Below are 22,866 nucleotides of genomic sequence, written 5' to 3'. Positions count from 1 at the left end.
CACACACACACACACACACACACACACACACACACACACACACACGGAGGAGAAAAAAAACTTGCTAAAAAGAACCCTCTTGCTCTAATCAGTTGCTTCAAGGCCTTTAAGACCCGTTAAGTATGCAATGGGGTGAAAGTGGCAGGTAAATTGTATGGAGTAATTGCAGATGACTTCACCCAAAGAATTTGAAGGTGGGGACAAGAAAGGGGTTTCTGAAATAGGGAAGTGATCTCCACAGGTGCTCGCATGTGGCTCCCAAGAAGGTACAAGGTATGCGAGAAAGGGCCAAGAAGAGAGGACGGAGGGAAGCCCAGAGCTAAGCAAGGCTTCCAAAGCAGCCTCTGGTAAGCGGTGCGGGGGGGGGGGGGAGGAGGGGGGGGGGGGGAGGGGCCAAACCTGAGCAAAAGCTAACCTCAGCCCAGCAAGACCACAGCTATAGAAGGCAGAGGGCAGCAGACTGAGAATGTGAAAACTTCCGTGCTCTTCCCTGGCTCTGCCTGCCACAACACAGGGGTAAATTACACAAGCAAGAACACAGTATTCAAAAATACTCAACGCATCAATTCAGAAAATGCGTATTGAGTGTCTGCATCATGCTAGGATGTACAAACAAAACAAAACAAAACAAAACCACCACCCTATAAATTTTGCTGTTAAGGAGCTCAGTCTGAAAGAACCTAAAATCATGTTCCGATATGGCAGTCCGGGAACAGAGAAAGGCCTCAGTACTTCTGGAACAAAGGGAGAACACCTAGGCCGCAGGGATGATGTGGAGAAGGGAGTGAGCGAGGAAAGTCCACCGCAGGAGACGCTGGAGGTCAAATCATTTGTGCCTTAAGTCACTTCTCTAAAAAACAAGATCACCACCTAAAGGCATCCTCCATATTGGTAAACCCAGCAAATACTGTGTTCTCTTACTCAACTTCTCAGGAACTTACAACAGCACTGATTACCCTATCCTGCTCTAGACACCGGATTCTGTCGGCGTCTCTTCTGGTCCTCCTCCCGCCTCACTGGTTCCTCCATGGTCTCCTACTCCATCTCTCAACTCCCGCCATTGCTTGGAGCCTGATCTCTGGCTCTCTTCTCTGCCTGTGAAATCCCCCTAGGTGATGGCAGATGCCCCAAACAGCTCAGACCCTGACCTCACCCCTGAGTGCAGGTCCCTCAGTCACGACTGGCCGACATCTGTCTCCCTTAGGAAGGGCTAACAGGCAACTCAAACTAACCGGTGGCCAGAACAGAACTCCATTCCCCGCAACTCTCTCACCTGGGAGTCCTGCTTGACTTCTGCTCGCTTGCGTCACTCATCCAAGCCCCGCCATAAATCATGTCAGTCCTACCTCCGTCCCTCTGCAATCCATCCAGGGCTCTCCCTCTCCAACCCTGCCTTCTTCTTGCTGCTGGCCACATCCGTCCTCGGGCAGTGGCCTCACAACTGATCCTGCTTTTACTCTTGGCCCCTTCTGCTTCCTTCTCTGCCCAGCCCCCGGAGTCTGTCACCAATGTAAATCATGCCTGCTCCTTATTTTAGACTGCTTTGCGACACCTTCTCACTGCATTTGCAAGAGGACTCATCCTCCCGACCAAGTCTGCAAAGCCCCACCCCGCCGGATCCTGCCGGCCTCACCACTTCCCCCACCCGCTCCTTGTGTGACCAAGCACACGCCCTTCCCTCTCATGCTTTACACCTCAGTGCGAGTCCCGCGGCTTCCAAGGAGCCTCTCCTGACTGGGCTGGAGCAGGCTTTCCCAGTCACTCTCCACCAGGTGACCATGCTGCCTCTAAAGAACAGGTCCAACCTGAACTTGACCTTGTTCAGGTATTGGTCTTACTTGTTTACATGGCTCAACCTTTCTTTGCAGCACCTTTTCTTCTCTCAACACATCAACTCCAACAGTCTCCAGGAGGGTAGAAACCTCGACTCCTGTTCACTGACTCCCTACGATCAAGAATAAAGTCTAGCACATAGCAAGTGCTCAAAACACTGTTTAGTGTATTAATCAATTTCAGAAGGAACTGAGGAGGGCTTGGGACTATGTCTCAAACATCTGTGTCATGGAGGTGTTTGCATCAGTCAATACATTTATGAAACCCAAAGCAACCTATCTTGGAATTTCGTGACAACAGTGGCTTGCCCAGGAACTGGGGAATTTTTTGCTCTGAACCCTCTGCTTTTAGTTACTTTCCCACACAGACCTGCACCCTTCCCTTCCTTCTCTCCCTCTCACTCCGTGCCTAGGCCTTCTTATACTCTAATTTTAAGTTCCTGGCAGACGGATATTTGATATCAAGTGATGGTTTCTGTCATCTAGGCTTTACAGGAGTCTTGCTTCTCAAATTGTTACAATAAGCAACTGAGCGAGGGCGTAACAAGTGAGCAGCATTATATATATAAACAGGGCTAGGACAGGATGAAGACAGTGGCAGATAAACAGGTCGGACAGTGAGGTGAGAAACGAGAGGAGTTAAATGCCCTGAAGCCCAGGGGCTGAGGCCAGGCCAGACGCCACACACATCCCATGGTATCACAGCTCACACATGCAGGTGAACAGTCATCTTTTCTGTAGGCATGAGCCTAATTATCTAATTCTTTTCTAGGCCCAGGCACACCTCCTGACATTGAAATTCACACATTTACATTACCGACAACCTTAGAGACATGTTCTACTGTACTGTTCAGCCTGTTGTTCACTCGTTCTAGCAAAAGGCACCAGAACCATCTTTCTCTGGAGCTCACCAAGGCGACTCCATGACATCATTCAGTTTTTATATAACATACCAGAATTACTGGATGGCAACTATTAAAGAATTCTCTCCAGATTCACGGAGGGTATTGCTGCGTAAGGATAAAGCTGGTCAGAGATGCACTGCGCAATAGAGTAGCTGCTAGCCACACGTGGCGACTAAGCACCTGGGACGTGGTCAATCCATGTAGAGATGTGCTGTGAGAGCAGAATACATGCCGGATTTCAAAGATTTAGAAAAAAATGTATAAACGTCAAGAATTTTTAGATTGATCATAATGGATAATATGAAATAACATTTTGACATATTGAGTTAAAATATGTTCTTAAAATTAATTTCACTTCTTTTAACTTTTTATTAAAAAAAATGTGGCTGGCGGAAAACTCAAATTATGTATGTTACTATCATGTGTGGCTCATCTGTATTTCTACTGGACAACCCTGGGTTCTTAGTGGATGGTTACCTCCTGAGGGGGAGGGCAGGGCAGTACATTGGTCCCAGGTCTCATCTTTGCCCAGAAACTCTTTCATCAGTTCACCCAGGAGAGATAAGCTCGGGAGCTGATTCATACTAATGAAAGAGGCAACAGAAAACCTCAGTCTATTAACTTATCAATGATGGCTAGGAGATGGGATAGATACCTTCTGGTACGAGTGAAGGTTACCAGGCCTCCTGCATAACATAGACATCCTCATTCTGCTATGGAGATATTGGCAGGGAAAAGTGAACCATTCACCAAGAATTACTTGATGGGGATAAAATGCAAGCAAATGAGTCAAGAGTTGTATAGGGGCACTGCACCCCCAGAGCCGAGGCTCAGGAAGTTCCTAGACTAGAGAAGCGAGAGCCTAGAAAAATCTCCGCCCAAAGCATTTCAGAACACAGACCAAAACTTTCTTTCCTCCACATCATTTTGAGTTTTTTCCAAACCTTCACATTTATAAGAGGAAATCAATCCTACTTTTCTTATACGTCTATAATTTCCCCCCTAAACTAACACAGTGACTCCAAATCTAAAAAGTGTATATTTAAAGGAAATGCAAATAAGAAAATGTCCTAGCTCTTGGTTTTAAGAGTTTCCAGTATTTAAAATATATATTTTTAAAGATTTTATTTATTTGATTGACAGAGAGAGACACAGCGAGAGAGGGAACACGAGCAGGGGGAGCGGGAGAGGGAGAAGCAGGCTTCCCGCGGAGCAGGGAGCCGGATGCGGGGCTCGACCCACAGGACCCTGGCATCCTGACTTGAGCTGAAGGCAGACGCTTAACGACTGAGCCACCCAGGCATCCCTAAAATATTTCTATACAAAGCAGTCTCTTCCCCCCCGAAACTGCCATATATATATATATATGTATACATATATATATATATATGCGCCATCCAGCTAATTTTTCCACCCATATTTCTTTAAAATTATTTTAAAAAATCTTCCATTACCCCCTATTTCATTTTTTATATGGGAAAATTCCCAAGATTTTATTCCTTACACTGCTATCTCTACGTTGTAACAAAGGAGAGACCCTTAATTAATGGAAGTTGTCTCCAGATCACAATGTAAGATTAGTTATGGGAGGATTCCTTTAAAAAAAAAAAACCCATCCATTAAAATTGTTATTTTTAATGTCAATAATTGATGCTTCAATTCCAAGATATCACCTACTCAGGGGGCCTATAACCCTTTGGATACTTACTATAGATGATCCAATGAACGATACCATCTTTTATTTAATTCGTTATAGTTTGGGAAGCCCTTGCACAGACGTATCCTTGCTCTCAGAGAATGCATATTAACATTGCTAGATAAGCAAAGAGCAAATTTTACAAAATTAAAGGGAATCTGGAGTCAAAACTCAAGTGATCAGCTCTACCACACTTGGACTATCATCTTACCCCCAAACAAATGCAGGGTGGTGACCACCACTCCATGGGGTGCAGCCATATTGCTGTCCAGCAACTCTGATGGAAAAGGCGCAAAGGGGTGCTACTTGCTCCAAAACCCATAGACTTTTTTTTTTTGCTAAAACCTTGGTACTGGCATTTTAAACATTTGCTAAGTGTAAAAATGTATAGAATTATCAAGTTAATTCCCTCTACCCCCAAAGTCATTATTTTTGCACATAAAATAGGATAGCCCCCAAAATGCAAACACTTGCTACACCTGATGTGCCCATAACCATAAATCATGAGATTAAGCAGCTTTCCTGGGGCTGGCCTAAGGAACAGAACCAAACGCAGATTGTTCTGGTAACTCTATTAGTTTCCCTTTGCTGCTGTAACAAGTTACTACAAATTCCAGTGGCTTCAACAACACACATTTATTTTCTACAGTTCTAGAGGTCAGAAGTACAAAATGGGTTGCACTGGGCTAGAATCCAAGTGTCAGTGGGGCCGCATTCTTTTCCGGAGGCCCTAAGGAAGAATCTAGTTCCCTGCCTTTTCCAGCTTCTAGAAACTGCATACATTCCTTGGCTCGTAGCCCCCTTCCATCTTCAAAGGCAGCAATGGTCCTTTGACATTTTTAAACTCAAAGCTCTGTTAGTTCTGACTCTCTGGTTCTGACTCTTGGCCTTCTCTTTTCCACTGGGTCCAACCAGATAATCCAGGCTAATCTTCATATGGTAACATCAGCTGATCTGCAAACTTAATTCCCTCTTACCATAGAACATAAGGGTTACACCGATTCTGGGGATTGGGATGTGAAACCTTTGGGGGGGCCATTACTCTGCCTACCACCATCTTCAATACTAATTAGAAAACAGTCAATGAAACCTCACATGTACAAGCTACTCTCCCCCAATAGGACTTTCAACTGTAATAGGTGAAAGCCTTAAAACTTAAAAAAATAAATATCGTCGGAGTAGCAGGCATAAGATTGCAGATCTTCTTGCTGAGTTGAATGCACTCTTCAGGGGAATGGAAGAATGTACTTCTTTCCCAGACTCAATGCCAAGCCTGATTGAACACTCAGAAACTTTTAGAGAAAAATGTTTGAGGGGCACCTGGGTGGTTCAGTCGGTTAAGCGTCTGCCTTCAGTTCAGGTCATGATCTCAGGATCCAGGAATCGAGCCCCACAACAGGCTCCCTGTTGGGGAAGGAGTCTGCTTCTCCCTCTCGCTCTCTGTCCCGTGCCCCACCCCCCGTCCCACTCGTGCTCTCTCGCGTGCTCTCTCTCTCTCTCAAATACAATCTTTAAAACAAAGTTTGACAGGGCACCTGGGTGGCTCAATCAGTTAAGCGTCTGCCTTCGGCTCAGGTAGTGATCCCAGAGTCCTGGGATCAAGTCCCATGTCTGGCTCCCTGCTCAGTGGGCAGTCTGCTTCTCTGCCCCTCCTGTGGCTCATGCTCTCTCTCTCACTCTCAAATAAATAAAAATCTTAAAAAAAAATGTTTGACAATACCATATTGAAAATTAAATATTGCCATCTTTCAATACTGATACTGAAATATAGGACTTAGTTTAACCGTCCACACGGTAAATCACAGGGATCTGATGTTTGGACAGGTGTGAGGTTTCCTTCATTAAAACTACATGTGCAAGGACACAAAGGGGACCCAAATTGTGAGATACATGCTAGATTCTATAATCACCAGTGTGGTGGTTCAACTCTGCAGTCAAACTGTCTGCTTTCAAAACCTAATTCTGCCTACCAGCTGTGTGACCTTAGGCAAGTGACTTAACCTTTGTCTCAAATGGGGATCCTTAAAATGGGGATAATAATATGCACCTCAGAGTATTTGGGGAGATGTAAATAAGTTCTAAGTGCTCAGAAAAAAATCCTGACAAATAGTGAGTGCTTTCAGTATCTGGCAAATACAATTTGAAATGTTCCTGCCTACTGCTTATAACTTGCCAATCAAACTAGATTCCAAGGGAGTGTACTTCTCAGCGCCAACCAATTCATCATAGGGGATATATCATACACATACACACACCCATATATATTTAATTTAACAAAAACAATGCCCTCTGTTGCTATTAAAGTTGGTAGCTACTGGGGGCGGAGTCATAACTGGACGTTAAACAACTTGCAGAACAAATGCAAATCTCAGAAAACAGTAGCAGCTGTGTGAAATAAACCGTCTCAGGGCCTCCTAAAGAAAGACTCACAGCATCGGGGAGGACAGTAGGGTCTGTGATTCTTAATGGCCCCGGGCATTTTCTGGGACAGTGGGGTTCATGGTACAATACTCCTCAGAAGGCTGAGCTCTGTAGGGCACAGTGACGGTTGTGTGGCGACATGAAGGCTCCCAGCATCTGCTGAGAGGCCTGGCATATTGTGATTGCTGCTTTGAAAGCTTTGCAGCATTCACAGCTGATGAGATCTACTTCTTACGAAAGTTCTTGAATTCAATGGCACTGTACAAACAACTGCCATGATTTTATCCTAAACCCCACGAGGATGAGGGGAAGGGTGAACGACAGGACCCAGACCCTACCAATACAGGCAGGATGTGACAAACGGCTCTTCTATTACAAAAGAAATAAGAAGAGAGGATTTGATTTTTGAGGTAATAGGATGGAACACTTTGTCTTTAAAAGTCCGAGATGCAGCTTGTATGCAAAAAAACAATGAACGCTAAGCCACTGAGTATTTATATGAACCAAGCATTACCCTCAATGCTTTACTCACAAAGTTTTATACGTCATATGGTCACCTTCTGAAGTAAATATTTTATTCCTTTTTTACAGCCAGGAAATGGAGGTTCATCTGCAGAAGCTGCCCAAGGTCACCTAGTGGTGAGCAGTGGTGTTGGGTCTCACAACACCCCACTGTCCTCCCCAACGAGTGCACTTTAGGAGGCCCTGAGACCTTGTATTTCACACAGCTGCTCCTGTTTTCTGAGATGTGCATTCGTCCAGGTGGGCCTAAGCCTGTGTGCGTTCACCTCTCTGGCATTCCTTCATGACCTTAAATCAGCACAGACCAGATAAGCAACCCATGGTAAACACACAATCCCATATCAAAATATATTACCCTCTCCAAACTGCCATATCTCCAAAGCGAGTGGAAAGCTTACAGAAAGCCTTGAGGGATATTGGGCAGTGCAGGGCATTAGAATCAGCTCACCCTCACTTCAAGCCCTTGCTCTACTTCCTACCAGCTCTGCAGCCTTGAGTACGCTAACCTTTCTAAAAATTGTTTCCCTACCTCCACAGAGGAGAGCACACAGTTTCTATCTTGCAGGTCAGTCTGAAGATGAAGAGAGGTTCTAATGTAGATTTAAAAATGCTATCTCCAGTCTCTTCCATTATTTAACCATTACTATTTTACCGGCTTTGCTCCAGCTCCTGGGTGTGACAAGCCTGAGGGCCAGCTCTGTTTCAAAGGCTTGGCTTCACGTTCAACTACCGCTGCGCAAGTATTTTTCCTGAGAGATCCCTTGCTCCTCTTTGGAGACAGACTGCCATCTAAAAGTTTGCCTCCAGGGCATCTCAATTAGCTAAGTGGTCCATGATCCAAAACCAGGTATTCTTTCTTTGACCCACTTCCCTACCACTAAATGAAAACTCATTCCTTCACGTTTTCTCTAGATGCTAGAGCGGATTACCTAATTTTTAACCCCTTCCAGTGGAGTGTCCGGTGGAGTGGGTGTTGAGAGGTGCCTTCCCAGGATGAGTCTCATGAGCGTAATGGGCCAAGGAGGCCTGTGACATACGTTTGCACCCCGGCCAGGCCAGCCCCTCCAGGATCCCCCAGGACCCCAGTTCCAAGAGGAAGAGCCATTTCCCAGCAGGCCTCCCAGGGGACACAGAGTTGCCTCTGGCACATTCCCATCCTTGTTTCTGCAGCGGTCTCTCCACCTCCAGAGCCCCTCCTCCCTTCAGTTCCTTCCCATTCACGGAAAAGCGTTTCAAGAGTTTAATTCTTATCACATATTTTGCATTTCTAATCATCTAAATAAAAAGAGGTAATTAAGTTCCAGGGGTAGACACGCATCCCCCCAATTCTCCATAAATATGATGCCCCCAGTTCCATTGTTTCAGTTGGGGAGCAATTTGCCTTTATTCAGAGATTCACAGAGACTTTCTAGGTGAAGCGAGTACTGCCAGGCAAACTTAAAAGAGTCAAGGATGCCCAAAGGTGGGTATCTCAGCTCCTTCTCAATTCTGCTTGAGACTAGTACTGACAACTGGGCATCTTTCTTCCCACTGTTGAAATGTGTCACAATAAAAGAACCTCAGCACCGGCACTACCAGGCAAAGAAGTGACATTTACCTGAAGGGGCCCTTCCAGAGTCTTTCACCTGATTTGACTTTGAGTAGCTGGCCGTCTTTTCTGACAGTTCGGTTTTGAATTTGTTACCTTCATTTCCTTTCATCCTCTCCTCTTTAACCATTTTAATATGTGGTTTCATTTTTTTTAACAGTACGGAGGGATATATTGAAAGGAAAGATGTATATACACAACAATCAATCCACTTAATGCTTCTTTAAAAAAAAAAATCTAAGAATGTGCCAAGTTTGGTTTGAAAATTTTAAGTGACATGATCAAACTAACACACAAAATTGTAAAGCTGAATCTTAAACTGTAACCAAATCATCAAATTAGGTTTGGTAGCAGAGAAAACCAATCAGCAAATAACAGCTTACCCTTTTTATCGTTTTTTTTTAAGATTTTATCTATTTGAGCGAGAGAGAGAGAGAGAGAGAGAGAGAGAGAGAGCAGGAGAGGGAAGAGGGTCAGAGGGAGAAGCAGACTCCCCGCTGAGCAGGGAGCCTGATGAGGGGCTGGATCCCAGGACCCCAGGATCATGACCTGAGCCGAAGGCAGACGCTTAACCAACTGAGCCACCCAGGCGCCCCCCTTTTTATGCTTTTTATTCTATTACCTGTTTCTTTACATTCTGCTTTGAATTACAAGTTGTCGTTAGAAATTAATAAATAGAACTGATCTGAGTTTCTGTATGAAGAAGCTGAACTGACCACTACTCATAATCCAACATCCTTTATCAAAACCGTGAGGATAAAGTAACTAGCACTGGAAATGGAAAAATAAACCCAACGCAAAATTTAAGTTCTGACTCAGGGTAGCAAAGAGGGTATGATATTATCATAAAACTTGAGAATGCTTAAATGAAGAAATGCTTTACACCTATAATGAAAATTAGCAAATGGAAATTTATTGCACTTTCATTAAATCAACCCCAGAATGTCTTACCAATGATACGCTTTTCAAGAGATCAAACAACAAATGCATAAGGTTTTTAAAAAGATGACCTATTTAAAAGTGATGGAGCTTGGTCTAAACCTAATGTGGTGATAAATCTGCTAAAGGCAATATCTGAAATTTTTAACTTGTCCATCTTTCTGGGTTTTAAGGAAGCAAATTGTGAAAGTAGAATTTCTTGTAGAGAGCTACCTGGCAAAATTAGCACTGCTCCATTCTGCTCTATTTGCCCACAAAAGTTTAGCTTTATGGCTAATAACAAAATACAAGCCCAAATATCTCTTTAAGAAAGGCTGTGTGTTCTGTTTTCATCAGATAAATCCCTTGCGTAATGAGCTACTGACCTATTGTGCAGCTCCACAGAGAATGTTGATCCTATTGCTGAAATCTTATGAGAAACACTAAAGAACACAGAAATTCAAACTCCTAAATTTAAAGAGAACATTTTCTACTTCTGAATATGGTAAAAAAAAAAAAAAGGCAGCTACATTAAACATTATTATTCACTTTTTAAAATGCAAAATGACCAAAATCATCATGGATAGACACATAGATATAGCTAGAAGGGTACTTAGTGCAGAGTTGCTTAAAATAGTAAAACTGGAAACTGTCCCAAAATAGGGGATTTGTTCAGTTGGGATGCAGCCAGAGAATAGAAAACTATGAAAGCTGCTGTATAAGAGTATTTTAGTGATAAAGATGTCCATATTTGGATGAAAAAAGCAATTAGAAAACCGTGTGTAGGGAACAAACTCAGTTTTGTAGAGAATGACCTTCTAGCAGGTGCAACCTCAGGAAAGTTATTTAATTTCTCTAAATCGGTGTTTTCAACACACATTAGCTCTTTGTGTTATAGGACCACACAGGGGTGAAAAAGAATTTGAGGATATAACATTAAGTGATTTTCTGGGTGATCACTGCTTTGTTTAATCTGTACTTCTAAACTTCTGTACGTAATATACTACTTATTATACAGGGAAAATTTAACAAATTGGAATATTCTCACACAGTGATTATCTTCTTAAAAATCTACCATAGTGCTTTGCTCACAGTCAGTAAATCTTGGTTTAGCTGAATTTACCCTTCAGATTTCATTTAAACAAGTTTGCTCTGGGGTTCATTTGAAATTATTTTAACTTAACAGCCTAACTTGTCTCTAATATTTTTATTGGGCAAAGCAAGGCATATTTGCATTGTTCATCCCCCTAAGAACTTATGAGCCCCAACTCAGGACTCATTGTAAAGCCACTGGATCTTGCATTACCAGTGGGAGACGGCCTATGGGAGCCTACTCACTTCTGGTTTCCTCCCAATTCCCCATCCTCTCCTCCTTTTTGGCTCCTTCCCCCCACCCCCCATCATCAAAGGCAAGGGGCGCTCTCTACTGGACTGTAAGCTTCAAAGACATTTACAAAATCTCCTTCATGTTAGCATCACCAGTACCTAGCATAGTGGCTAGAATATAGTAGCTGCTCACTAAATGTTTAACAATGGAATGAAGTGAATAAATGTCTGCTAGTTCAGGTTAGAGGAGTCAATTCCTCCATAAGAGACTAGGTAAAGGTGGGTAGGCTACTCTAGTCCAAAACTGTCTAGAATTCTCAGTAATTGTCAACAGCCCCCCAAAAACTCACTTCAAAGCATCACTTCTTTAAAAAAGTTCCCATTTGTATTCCACTGTGTATTTTAATAGATGTAAGATTATTTCTATTTTGCCCTATATTTTGTTTAAAGTCCCTCCCAAACCCAAGAGTTTAAGTCACTTGCTCATATATGGCAAGTAAGTTAACCACCCAGAAAGCCTCAGGTCTTCTGGATTCCAGAGCCCAAGACCTTTCCACATCATGTGGTGTCAAAAATTCCCAGTGACCTTTGACCCTAAAAGTTGTTGTAGATATGGTGAAGAACAAATTTTCCAATAATGCCCGAGCAAATACTTCCTATCCTTCCAAATATTTTCTCGGGCTTTTATAAGATCCCAGGAGAAGAGAAACTGAGGCCAGGAGGCAGCAACCCAATGGTTTCCAGTATTTCCCTCCAGGTTCCTAAGTCAACCCGCTTTACTTAAAAATAAAAACTAAAGAAACCAAATTAAATATTAACTCGTAAAACAACACTTCAACCGAAGACTACAGTGAGTTAAGACTAGCAACAAACCAAGGAAAGGACTATAAAAAGGAAATTCTGCACTGCCTATTTTGGAAAAAAAAAAAAAAAAGTTAAGGTTAGAGTTTTCCACCCGTCCAGTCTTCCTCCAAATCCCAGGTTTTTCACTTTGGGGGATTGCTCTGAATCTGTTTAAACAGTGAAGGGCAGTTCCACTGAAATGGGGGGGGGCAATCAAAACCCTTTCAGGTATCTGCAGTGAAACGCTTAACTTCCTGAAGAGCCAAGGAACTTGCCAAAGGATTTCCCACGCGAAACCCCAGCCCACCAAATTTATAACAGGAAATTTTGTGGAAACTAATTGGTTCTTACCCATGCCAGCTCTGGAATACACCATGATTTATACATAAACAGTTACAATCGGTTGGGGTCTGCTTTGTGCCAGACGTTATGCTAGGTCTTTCTCGCTCTAAAACCCTCATTACTATCATCTGTAGTTACAGTCCCATTTTACCGAGTCAGAGTGTTTAATGTGACTGAGAACCCACCGTTAATAGATGAGACTACGAGTGACACCAAGGATTTGCAAAGTTAAGTTTAAATTCAAAATCCACGCCCAACCTAGAGTCACTGAACAGTGGAATCTCTTCAAAATTTACCATACACGTCAAAACGTTTTGAGGTCCTATCAGAGCAGACGAGATCAAACAGAAGAATGGCAAAGACTGAAAATAGATATAAAAGATGACAGAACATCTGAGTTGTTTCAAGAGGTGGCTGCGGGTTTTTGACGATTATCCGTGTCTCGGAGAGGCGGATGGGTCCATTCCCACCCGTTTGCCCGGAGAAGCCAACCCTCCCTCCCTTTAGCAGAGGGGCTGGGGAATGCCAAACGTTGAAAGGTTTCAGGGTGGGCTGCGCAGGGCTGGACTATTGCTGTTCACACATCGTCAGTAAGTGGCTCTCAGAGAAGAAAAAGACAGTCCCTCCTCCACCTCCTGAACTTCAGTCCTGCCCTCCGGAGTGGCTCTGGACAATGTATGGTTTAATCTGTGTCCTTTCAACGCCAGGACCGAGTTCCCCGAAATGGTTGCAAATGAATGAGACGAACGCTCAGAGCAAGCAGCCTCAGCCACACATCCACCCCCCTACCAGGCAACACCAGCGAAGGATGCCCTGGGGCGGGGCGCGCGGGGGCCGAATTAGAGCCACGTCCGCGGTCGCCAGCCACCTTCCCCCTCCCCGCGCGGCGCCCGACGCGCGGCTTCTCAGCCCCATCTCCTCCCCGGCCCCTCCGGGCGCTCCTTACCCGCTCTCGGCCGGGGCTCCCGACGCTCCCAGCCAAAGGCACCAGCACCAGCACCGGGGACCGGCTTGGGGACTGAGACCACTGCCGCAGCCACCCCCGGGCCGAAGCCGCTAGAAAGTTTGCTCGGGGTCTCGCCGTCTGCGCCGCGGCCCCGCCAGGGAAGCCGCTCTCCGGGTCCCTCCCGCGGCCGCCGCCCCGCGAGGCCGCTCCCGGCTGCGCTGCAGCACGGGCCGGGCTCGGCGGCCGAGGACGGCTCCGTGCGCGCCGAGGGCGGGGTCTCCCCGCCCGCTCGGCCCGCGGCGCGGCGCGGCGCTCGGTGTTTACCGCGGCCCGGCGGCCCGCTCTCCCCGCCCGCCGCCCTGCGCGCTCCTGACATCATTCATTCTCTCACACCCTCGCCCGCCCACTCCATTTCCAAACAGTGACTCACCCGCGGCCCGGTGGCGGCAGAGCCCGCTCCCGCTGCCGTGGCTGTCCAGGCGCAGAGCGGAGCTCGAAAAACCGGTGCGACTTCTTAAGGAGAAAACCCCAGCCGACCCTCCCCTCTCTCAGCCATTAAAGGTGCAGGGAAGGAGGGGCTTGGCAGGCAGGGCCGATTGGCTCCCGGCGGAAAGCCTGAGGGCCCGGAGCAGACCTCCTTGAGCGGTGACCGAGATCAATCTGGGAAACTTCTTTGGGCGCCACTCATGGCAACTTTTAAGGATGGGGCCGGGAAGGGATCCCCCACCCTGTACCTTGCCTTATTCAGGAACTGCTTCTTGATGTCGGCGTGAGTGGGCTTGGGGACACCAGCGGTTATTCAAAGGGTGTCGCCCAGGCCTAGGTTGAAGAGGTGGGTTTCCAAACCTCACAAGGTTGCCTGGCAGGGGTAGGCATAGGTCCTCTCGGTGACTAACTCTAGGTGTGCGCTGGAAGGCTGCTCCAAGTTAATGAGGCTAATAATACTTTCCCTTCGGTGACTAACTACCATGTCATTCGTCCTGCTAATTGATTTGCTTCTCTTTAAGGACAAGCGACCGTAACCAAAATAAACAGTGAAAGACTAGTTCTTTGCTCAAAGTGAACATTGCGCTCTTCCGCAGCTTTTGGAGCACAAGGCGCCGGGGCTGTGGTTTCTTTGATGAACTCAGCAGTTATGTTTTTAGAAGGGTGTTGCCTTCCTAAAAAATGGTCACGGATCTATGTTTCTTGGAGTTGCTATTCATACACCTGCTGGGCAGTTTTCAGAGTAAACAATGGCAGTCTCAGATTCTAACTTGGATGAATTAGAATGTGGCCAAAACTTTATTGAATTTAAATGATAAATGTTTTTTTATGTTCATTTCTACTTCTGGACAGGGTAATGATGTTTAGAATTTGCACTGGCTTATGGGTGATTCCATATAATAAACAAAAATAATCCAGAGATATCTCTAGGTGCCTACTGCAGAAATCATGTAGGTAAACAATCATTTATCTATGGTAATTAAAAACTACTATAACAAAAAAATATGCAGGGCAGCCTCCAAACACACAACTGTAAGAGGCCATTTCCCCCAAATGAAAATGCTCCTGAAATTAATCAAAGGTTCAGCATCACTGTTGTGAAAAATGCATTCATTTAAAGCTACGGAAAGGTAAGGGGCACCTGGGTGGCATACTCGGTTGAGCTTCCAATTCTTGGTTTCAGCTCAGGTCATGGTCTGGGGGTTGTGGGATGGAGTACCCCCCCCAGCTCTGTGCTCCTCAGGAAGTCGGCTTGAGATTCTCTCCCTCTCCCTCTGCCAATCCCCTGCTCTCTCTCTCTCTAATAAATAAATACATCTTAAAAAAAAAAAAAAAAAAGCTATGGAAAGGTAAGGACCCAGAAGACAACACCACCAATTGAAGTTTATTTTCCTCGGGTTTATTTTTCCTTTTCAGTAGGAGTTCATATTCAATTTTACAAAGCCCAGGCATTTTGCCCAGAAGACAATAGCAAATAGATTGGTTTGCTGGGATGCAAAGTAAATGGAAATTCAAACCAACATTTTCTGTAAAGAATCACAGACCTAATCAGAAGCTTGAATGTCCTGTCCACTGGTAACACAGAGGGTCTAGACTCAAATGCATAGCCATAGGCAAGTTTGGGTGAATATCCCACGGACTCCCTACTTTATAATGTTCAAATATTGGAACATTACGGAGATAAGTATTAATAAGGTTTTCTATGGGTCTCAAAAATGACATTGTGGGCTTTCAGGCCTATGCACAAGGATGAGGTCAAAAAGCTCAGAACAAAGCCTGCCATCCTGCTGTCTTACTCCATGATGTAAATCCTGCAGCTCCATCAGGGAGGGTCACTGTCTGTATGGAAGGCAGTTGAATGGATAGTTCTGGATTTGTGGTTATTACTGTGGCTCGATTTAAATATTGTGAAATAAATAATTAGGTCATTTTATTATACACTGAAATATCCTCCAGTAAATGTAATAGTAGAATTGTGATTGAGTTGCATGAAGTTTTTACATTTTATTCATTGTTAACATATGAGAAAGCAAATTATTCATCTTAATTTCTATGTTTTGAAAAATGGTGACTTGTCCTTCTCAGAGATGTGGGTTTTTTTTTAACCTTTTGTTCTTACAGTGTATCAAAGTTTCCTAAGTACTTGATATAGTCAGCTTCCAAAAATTATAGTGCTGAATGCTCTAAGGGAAGGAAAGAGCTGGCCAATGTGTTCTTGTCAATTTTTTCTAAACCAGTGCATACCGTAAATACCGTTTTATAGATTTCTTTGTTATGATAAAACATACTGATTAAGTTAGGGAAACATTTGTAGTTCTTATCTCCTCTTATAATAATTCCTACTCTGGATATAACCTAAATCATTGACTCAACCCACAATGTTAATTGAGTTCCTACTTTGTGCCCATGCTGTTTATATAAGCATCACTACGTGCATCTTCTAAACATCGGTCTCAGCAATGGGAAAGTTTTCTTTAAAAATTTTCGCATAAGAATGTTTATTGCAGCATTATTTGAAATTTTTCCAGGATCCAGCATAGTGCCTGGCATGTAATATTCAATGAGTGAAATAAACAAATGAACAAATGAACAAGCCTTTAAGAACAAACCAATAGTGAAGTGACTCCATGTTATGGGATACCCTGTAGACAATAAAACAATAAAACAGTCCCATAGTCTCTGACTTTAGAAAACTGTCCTTGTTGGGGTACCTGGGTGGCACAGTTGGCTAAGCATCCCACTCTTGGTTTCAGCTCAGGTCTGATCTCAGGGTTGTGAGATCGAGCCTGGAGTCGGGCTTTGGGCTCAGCACGGAGTCAGCTTAAGCTTCTCTCTCCCTCTCCCTCTGCGCAACCCCCCCACCCCCGCTCATGCGCATGCTCTCTTGCTCTCTGAAATAAACAAATCTTAAAAAAAAAAGAAAAGAAAACTGTCCTTGTTAGTGACAAATATAAGCAGTGAAGGAAGCAGAGGGAAAATACAACACACACACACACACACGCTCCCACCATTTTTGTGAAACAAACACCACTCCCATGAAAAAATCCAGAACCAAACTATATTACCTCTTGACAGTGAGATATAGAAGGGCAGAGTGTGAAGGAGAAACTTGTGTTTTTGGACTATTATTCAAAGAACCTGTATTATTTTTTGAAATTAAAAACAGCAACACAAGCAACATTAAAACTTAAGAAGACAGTAATATAAGTCCATGACATAGAGGGTTTATGGTCTCATTGGAAAGACAATAACACCCAAAACTACTAGAGAATAAGGCTGTTCACCTTCTGGATTTGGAAATTAGATATGCACTTTGTGCCAGGCCCATCCAAGGGCCAAACACCTACCATTTATTGAGTACTTATTATATGCCAGGGACAACGCAGATGGCTTTAGCTGCATTAGCTCATTTAATCCTTTCAGCAATGACCTGAGGCACTCAAAATGCCCTCCTCTTCATAGGAGGTAACCAGAGATAAGAGAGATTATCATTTTCCTGAGATTTTTGTTTGCTTCAGCACTTGGGTGGATGGTGGTGCCCTTTATCAAGACAAGGGATGCCAAGATAGGAACAGGTTTGTGAAGGCAGAGAATGAATTTTAAAAAAGGAGTTTGAGATGTGGTTTGTATACACGGAGAGGTCAAGTGGGCAGCTGACGATGTTAGTCTGGAACTCAGAAAAGAGGCAGGAACTGGAGATATAAATTTTAGAACAGTCAGCATGTGGATAATAAGGAAGCCACGGGAAAAAATGAGATGGCCTGGAAATAGCGTCCGGAGTAAGAAGAGAAGTGGTCCAAGAGAGGCCCACCATTAGAGGGCAGGTAAAGGAGAACACTGCAGATGGGCCTGAAAACAAATAACTAGGAAGAAAACAAGGAGATGTAGTGTTAAGGAAACTGAGAAGGCTATTTGAGAAAGATGGAACGGCCTTCTACAGTAAACGCTCCTGAGCGAGCACGTAAAATAAAGACTGAAAAAGTCCATAGTGTTGGTGACATGGAGGTCTCTGTTGGCCTTAAGCAGGGTGGGGAGTAGGGGGTGGGTTATGCCGAGCTGCAGTGGAATCTGACTGAGTGGGAGTGAGGGAGAGCTGAAGCCGGCAAGGGGCTGGCTGGAGTTGAAGCTGACCTGGCTTTCTGGAGACGAGAAGGAACAGCTCCTCTCCTACAGGAGCGAAAAGGGAAAAAAGAAGCATGGGAATCATGTTTGTAGACTGCTTCCAGGAAGTTGAAATCCTTGCCTTCCATGCTTCCATTTTTCTGTGAGTGCGGAGGTGTGTATTAGTTTTCAGTTGCTGCTGTAACAAATCACAGACTTACTAGCTTGAAACAAAACAGAGGATTAGCTCACGATTGGGCAGGTCAGTAGTCCTCCAGACTCGGCTGGTTTCTCAGCTCCTGGTTTAACTGAGGGCTGCAATCAAGGCTTTGACAAGCTGGGCTCTTATCAGTAGGCTCTGGCAAGCTTCCAAACTCATTCAGGCTGTTAGCAGACTCTAGTTCCCCCTAGTCCAGGAGCAAGGTCTCTGTTGCCCTGCTCGCTGTCAGCTGGGAGCCACCCTTGGCAGCCAGAGGCATTTGTCCCAGAGCCAGCAACAGAGTGCTGACCCCTTCTCACGCTTGGAATCTTGCTGACTTCTCCTTCTGCCACAGCTCTTCACCTCAGCTGGAGAAAGTCCCCTGTTTTTAAAGGACTCATGTAACTAAATTAGGCCCACATGGATAATTCAAGATACTCTTTCTATGGTAAAGCCCATAATCTTAATTACACCTACAAAGTCCCTTTTGCCATGTGATGTAACATATTCGCAGGTTCCAGGAATTAGGGTGTGGACATCTTTGGGGGCCCATTCTGCCCACCACAAGGTGACCTCGCCAACTGAGAATAAGGAAGTGGGAGCGGTGGGTGGTTTTAGAAAGAATGAAAACAGTTTGAAGTAGCCACACTGGAGAGTAAGAACATTAACTGACTAGAAAAACATAAATTTGGCAGATGGTACTGAAGACTGAAGTCAGGCCCATAGAGGTAAAGAGTGTCCTTCTCTAACAGCACTCAGACATCTGGGCATGGGCACAGAGAATGGGGCTGGTGGCTGGGCTAGACAGGGAGGAAGGGAGTCTAGGATAGTGTCAATGAAGCAATGGGTTAGGGAATAAAAGATGGTCAGGGAGAGAAGCAAAAAGAGGAGGGGGCTGATGGATAAGGGAAAAGTAAAAGGATCAGTAGCCTAGAGATCCTGGGGACATTGCAGAGATGTGAAGCAGGGGTAAGAGAAGAGTTTGGAAGCACAGGGGATTGGGTGGTGAGATTTAAGAACTACTTATCTGAGCAGCTTGGGCAATGGCAGGGCCTGAAATGTGGCTGTTGAGTGGGTGGATGGGGTGAAGGAAAGGAAAAGAGAAAGAGTTCAGGGAGCTAGAAGAGCAATTCTCATGGATGCTGAAGTTACACAGAATGAGGGCCAGACAAGGGGTAGACAAGATGACTGTAAATCAGGTGCCAAACAATTAATAATGAGTTGGAATGAGGAAAGGAAGAAGATAGTATAGACGATGTGAATGCCTCAGAAGAGCAGGGCATTCATTTTACGAAAGCCTGGCATAATCCCAGTCCAGAAGTATCTCTAGAAATCAAAGAGACACAGATCCTACTTTTCAACTCCAAGGTACATAGAGTGTGAGGAGATCATTGGATATCTTTGACAGGCTGCAGGGAAAGCATGTCCCCAGATTGCAGTTAACATACCAAAAAATACAAGGAATATTTATAGACACAATTGAGCTGATAAGAGAATTTGTGATCATAAAGTAGGAATTTCAAAGGTTATTGGAGAAGGGTTTAGGGAGCCATGGGTAGAGTCAGGGAGATCAGGGGAAATAAATCACAGAGTACTATAGAAATAAGTATATGGAAATATGTACGCAGATGGAATAGGCAGGTAAGTGGGGTAGGAAAGATTTTCTCCCTAAATTCACCCCCTGCCCTTTCTGGAGCTGACAGCTTCACCTTTTCCCAAAGCCAGGGCAGTAAAAGGTAGTCTTGTGTAATATAACTAAAAGCTGAAGAGGAGACATACCTATTTAGCGTAATAGAGTTCAGGAGATATATCAAGAGGAGATTAATCTCCATGCAAATGTTCTCATTTCATATTGACTGTCCCATTCAGAGGACAAACTACTATGAGGATCCCTGCTCCTCTCCTTTTCCTCCTTTAGGATCCAAAATCCACTAACTGGCCCCTACTCACCTGCACTTAGACATACTTGACAATGAAGGACAAATCATGACAATGTTTTGGGAATAGGCAGGAGAAATGGGTTTAAAAGTTCTGAGCAGCTCTTCTTGGGGAAGAGAGAGAGATCCAATGGGGATGGAGGTTGGGGGGCCACGCTTTAGTGATCAAGATAGGATGCCATGGAGTCAATTAGCATAGTGCACTGCTGTGGTGGAGCAGGAGTGGAAAGGGAATACATTGATTGGGCTGAAGAAAACAGTGCTGCATCCTCTCCCAGCACTACTCCAGAGAATCTGGTTGAAATATAGTACTTGAACCAGAAGTAAGGGCTGGTCTAACCTTGGGGTCTGTGCATAAGCTTGACTGGCTAATGTGGAGATGGCTTTGTTTTTACTGTATGACACTTCTACCATAAAGGGGTAAGTGTTGGGACCACATGAGAAATGGCAGAGATTGTTCTGAGGGTCTCTTGGAGGGTAGTGGGAATAAGTGCCTTTGAAAATGCAGCAGCAGTAGGAAAAAAATTAATGGCCGTGATTTGATTCCCAGATAGATTAGCCTGGAGCAGCATTGCCCAAACTTGCCAGTTTTCTAAGAATCATCATCATGTGAAGCCCACCCATGGCTTAATGCATCTTCAGGGGAGGGATTCCAGATACCATTTTAAGTCAGTGCCTAAAATCATTCTTTTTTTTTTTAAGACTTTATTTATTTATTTGAGAGAGAGAGAGAGAGAGAGAGGGAAAGAGCACAAGTGGGGGTGGGGGAGGAGAAGCAGAGGTAGAGGGAGAAGGCTCCCCACCGAGCAGGGAGCCCAATGATGCGGGACTCCGTCCCAGGGCTCTGGGATCATGACCTGAGTGGAAGGCAGACGCTTAACCGACTGAACCACCCAGGCGCCCCGCCTGAGATGATTCTAATGTTGAAGAAAAAATTGGACAATTCCAGCCCAAGGCAATGATTCTCTACCTTTTTTTCCTATATTGTTTAGCAAATTGCACTCTTCCTAAAGAAATACTAGCCATGATTTTCAGTGTGGGATCATGCCATCTTGGAAGGGGCTGTCAGAATCACAAGGCAGTCTGGAGTCAGGGAAGAAGGAGGGGGGACAGGAGGATGGAGGCGACTTCAACTTTAACCAGCTTCTCCAGGGACACTGAGGCTCCTTTTCAACAGGGAGGGTCATCCTCCATCATTCTGCCAACCTCCTTCTCTGTGTGAGTCACTGGTCCAGACTAGTCAGCAGGAAGAGAATTTACTAACAAGCTTAATAGATAAATTCTAGAGTGTTCTGTGACTCTAATTCTTATGAGTCAGTCTCTGTTAAGCCAGTCACCTTGCATTCTAGCAAAGTTGAATTTTAAGCCAACCAAACAAAAGACCAGACTTCATAGGCTGGTGCCCACACCAAGAAACTGACCCTTTGTAGGACACATCTGGACAGCCTGCTCACCTCCCAGGCCATATGTACTCTCTCCATTGGCTGCTTCTCCAGTTGTTGCTCCTGGTTCTATTCCAATTAGAATATGCACATATATCCTCCTCCATACAGTTTATTAGGGCACTACATATGATGATATCACCTTACCCCAACTTGCCCTTCTTAAAAGGAATGGGACTTGAATTGCAAATTAAAACGGATTTTTTTTTTCCAATTTAAAACATGAAGGAGGATGATGTTGCTGGAGGACACGCTAACTTTATGCCAGTCTGACGTTCCAGCTGTTAGTTCAAACCAAACCGTCTAACGCGAAAGTACAAAGTCCACCTGTTTATCCAAGCCCTTTTAACAATGAAGGGATGTAATTGCGTAGTGTTGTGCTTTCTCTGTGAAAGTATCCAGCCAACGACCTTAATTATGTAATAAATCCTATACCAATCATGCATATATCATATGCAACTTCCTAGTAACTAAATAGAGTCAGGAATAAAGAGACATGGAAGGTGAATAATAACAGGTGAAAATCTTTGACTTCTCAGTTTTTTCAATTCTTCTTATCCTTGGTACGTTTTCAGGCAGGGGCCACTGAAGATTATATCATATGTACAATTTATAATTTTGACATGAAGTAACACCTGCTTTTATACTAATGTTGTCACTGAAAAGAAGCCAGAATACTTACATATATCATTAACTCATTTGTTATATCTTTACAACATCCTCTTAAATTCTGATGGCTCCTTAGTCTGCATTCAGTATTTAATATGACTGCTTTAAGATTCAAGAGAAAGTGATTGTCTATAATAATTTTTAAAAACATTTCTTATTTTGGGGGTGTCTTTAAAATCCATTGTTTTCTATTTAACTTCTTAACATTGTATCACCCTCTCCCACCCGTAACCTGGCATTCTTCATTCTCTCCTGCCCTTGCCCTTTCTTAGCTAGTTCTCACAAATTAATCTTGTCCTTCTTTTAACCATCTATTCCTTGGTCTGGTTTCACTCATTATATTTATTAAATCTGAAGGAAAAAATTATCTTATTTATTATATGTATTCTAGGTTTCTCCACTTAGCAACCTGCTGCTACGCAACAAATACATTTGATTATTGTACTTTTCATCTATTTTGAGTCCCTCTATCCCATAAACATTTATCAAGTACCTACTACATGCTGAGTTTTATAAGGGAGACCAAAGGTGTAGCATATATCCCTGGGTTCAAAGTGTTCTCAATACAGGACACCCAGGTGACTCAGTAGGTTAAGGGTCAAACTCTTGATTTCAGCTCAGGTCATGATCTCAGGGTCGTGAGATCAGCTCCTCGTCGGGCCCCTTGCTCAGTCTGCTGGTCTGCTGGAGATT

General features: G+C 44.2%; 1 protein-coding gene across 4 annotated transcripts in view; it reads right to left on the bottom strand.

Moving 5' to 3' along the window:
* Positions 1 to 14,230, bottom strand: part of SGMS2 (sphingomyelin synthase 2) — an 83,971-nt gene extending 69,741 nt beyond the window's left edge. The window contains exon 1 of one of the 4 annotated variants that reach the window (XM_073892091.1): positions 14,074 to 14,230. The gene's annotated coding sequence lies outside the window, so the exon portion shown is untranslated. Of the gene's footprint in view, positions 1 to 1,273; positions 1,575 to 13,339; positions 13,615 to 13,769; positions 13,897 to 14,073 lie in introns of those variants that run through there. The other 3 variants (XM_073892090.1, XM_025873596.2, XM_025873594.2) reach the window with 3 other exon arrangements.
* Between the last annotated feature and the right edge of the window lie 8,636 nt (positions 14,231 to 22,866).

The sequence above is a fragment of the Callorhinus ursinus genome, unplaced genomic scaffold (genome assembly GCF_003265705.2).
Source record: "Callorhinus ursinus isolate GAN/ISIS: 27379988/994484 unplaced genomic scaffold, GSC_fseal_2.0 scaffold4, whole genome shotgun sequence".
Taxonomy (NCBI): domain Eukaryota; kingdom Metazoa; phylum Chordata; class Mammalia; order Carnivora; family Otariidae; genus Callorhinus; species Callorhinus ursinus.
Note: the sequence above shows the minus strand (reverse complement) of the source record. Positions and strands in the feature narration are given on the sequence as shown.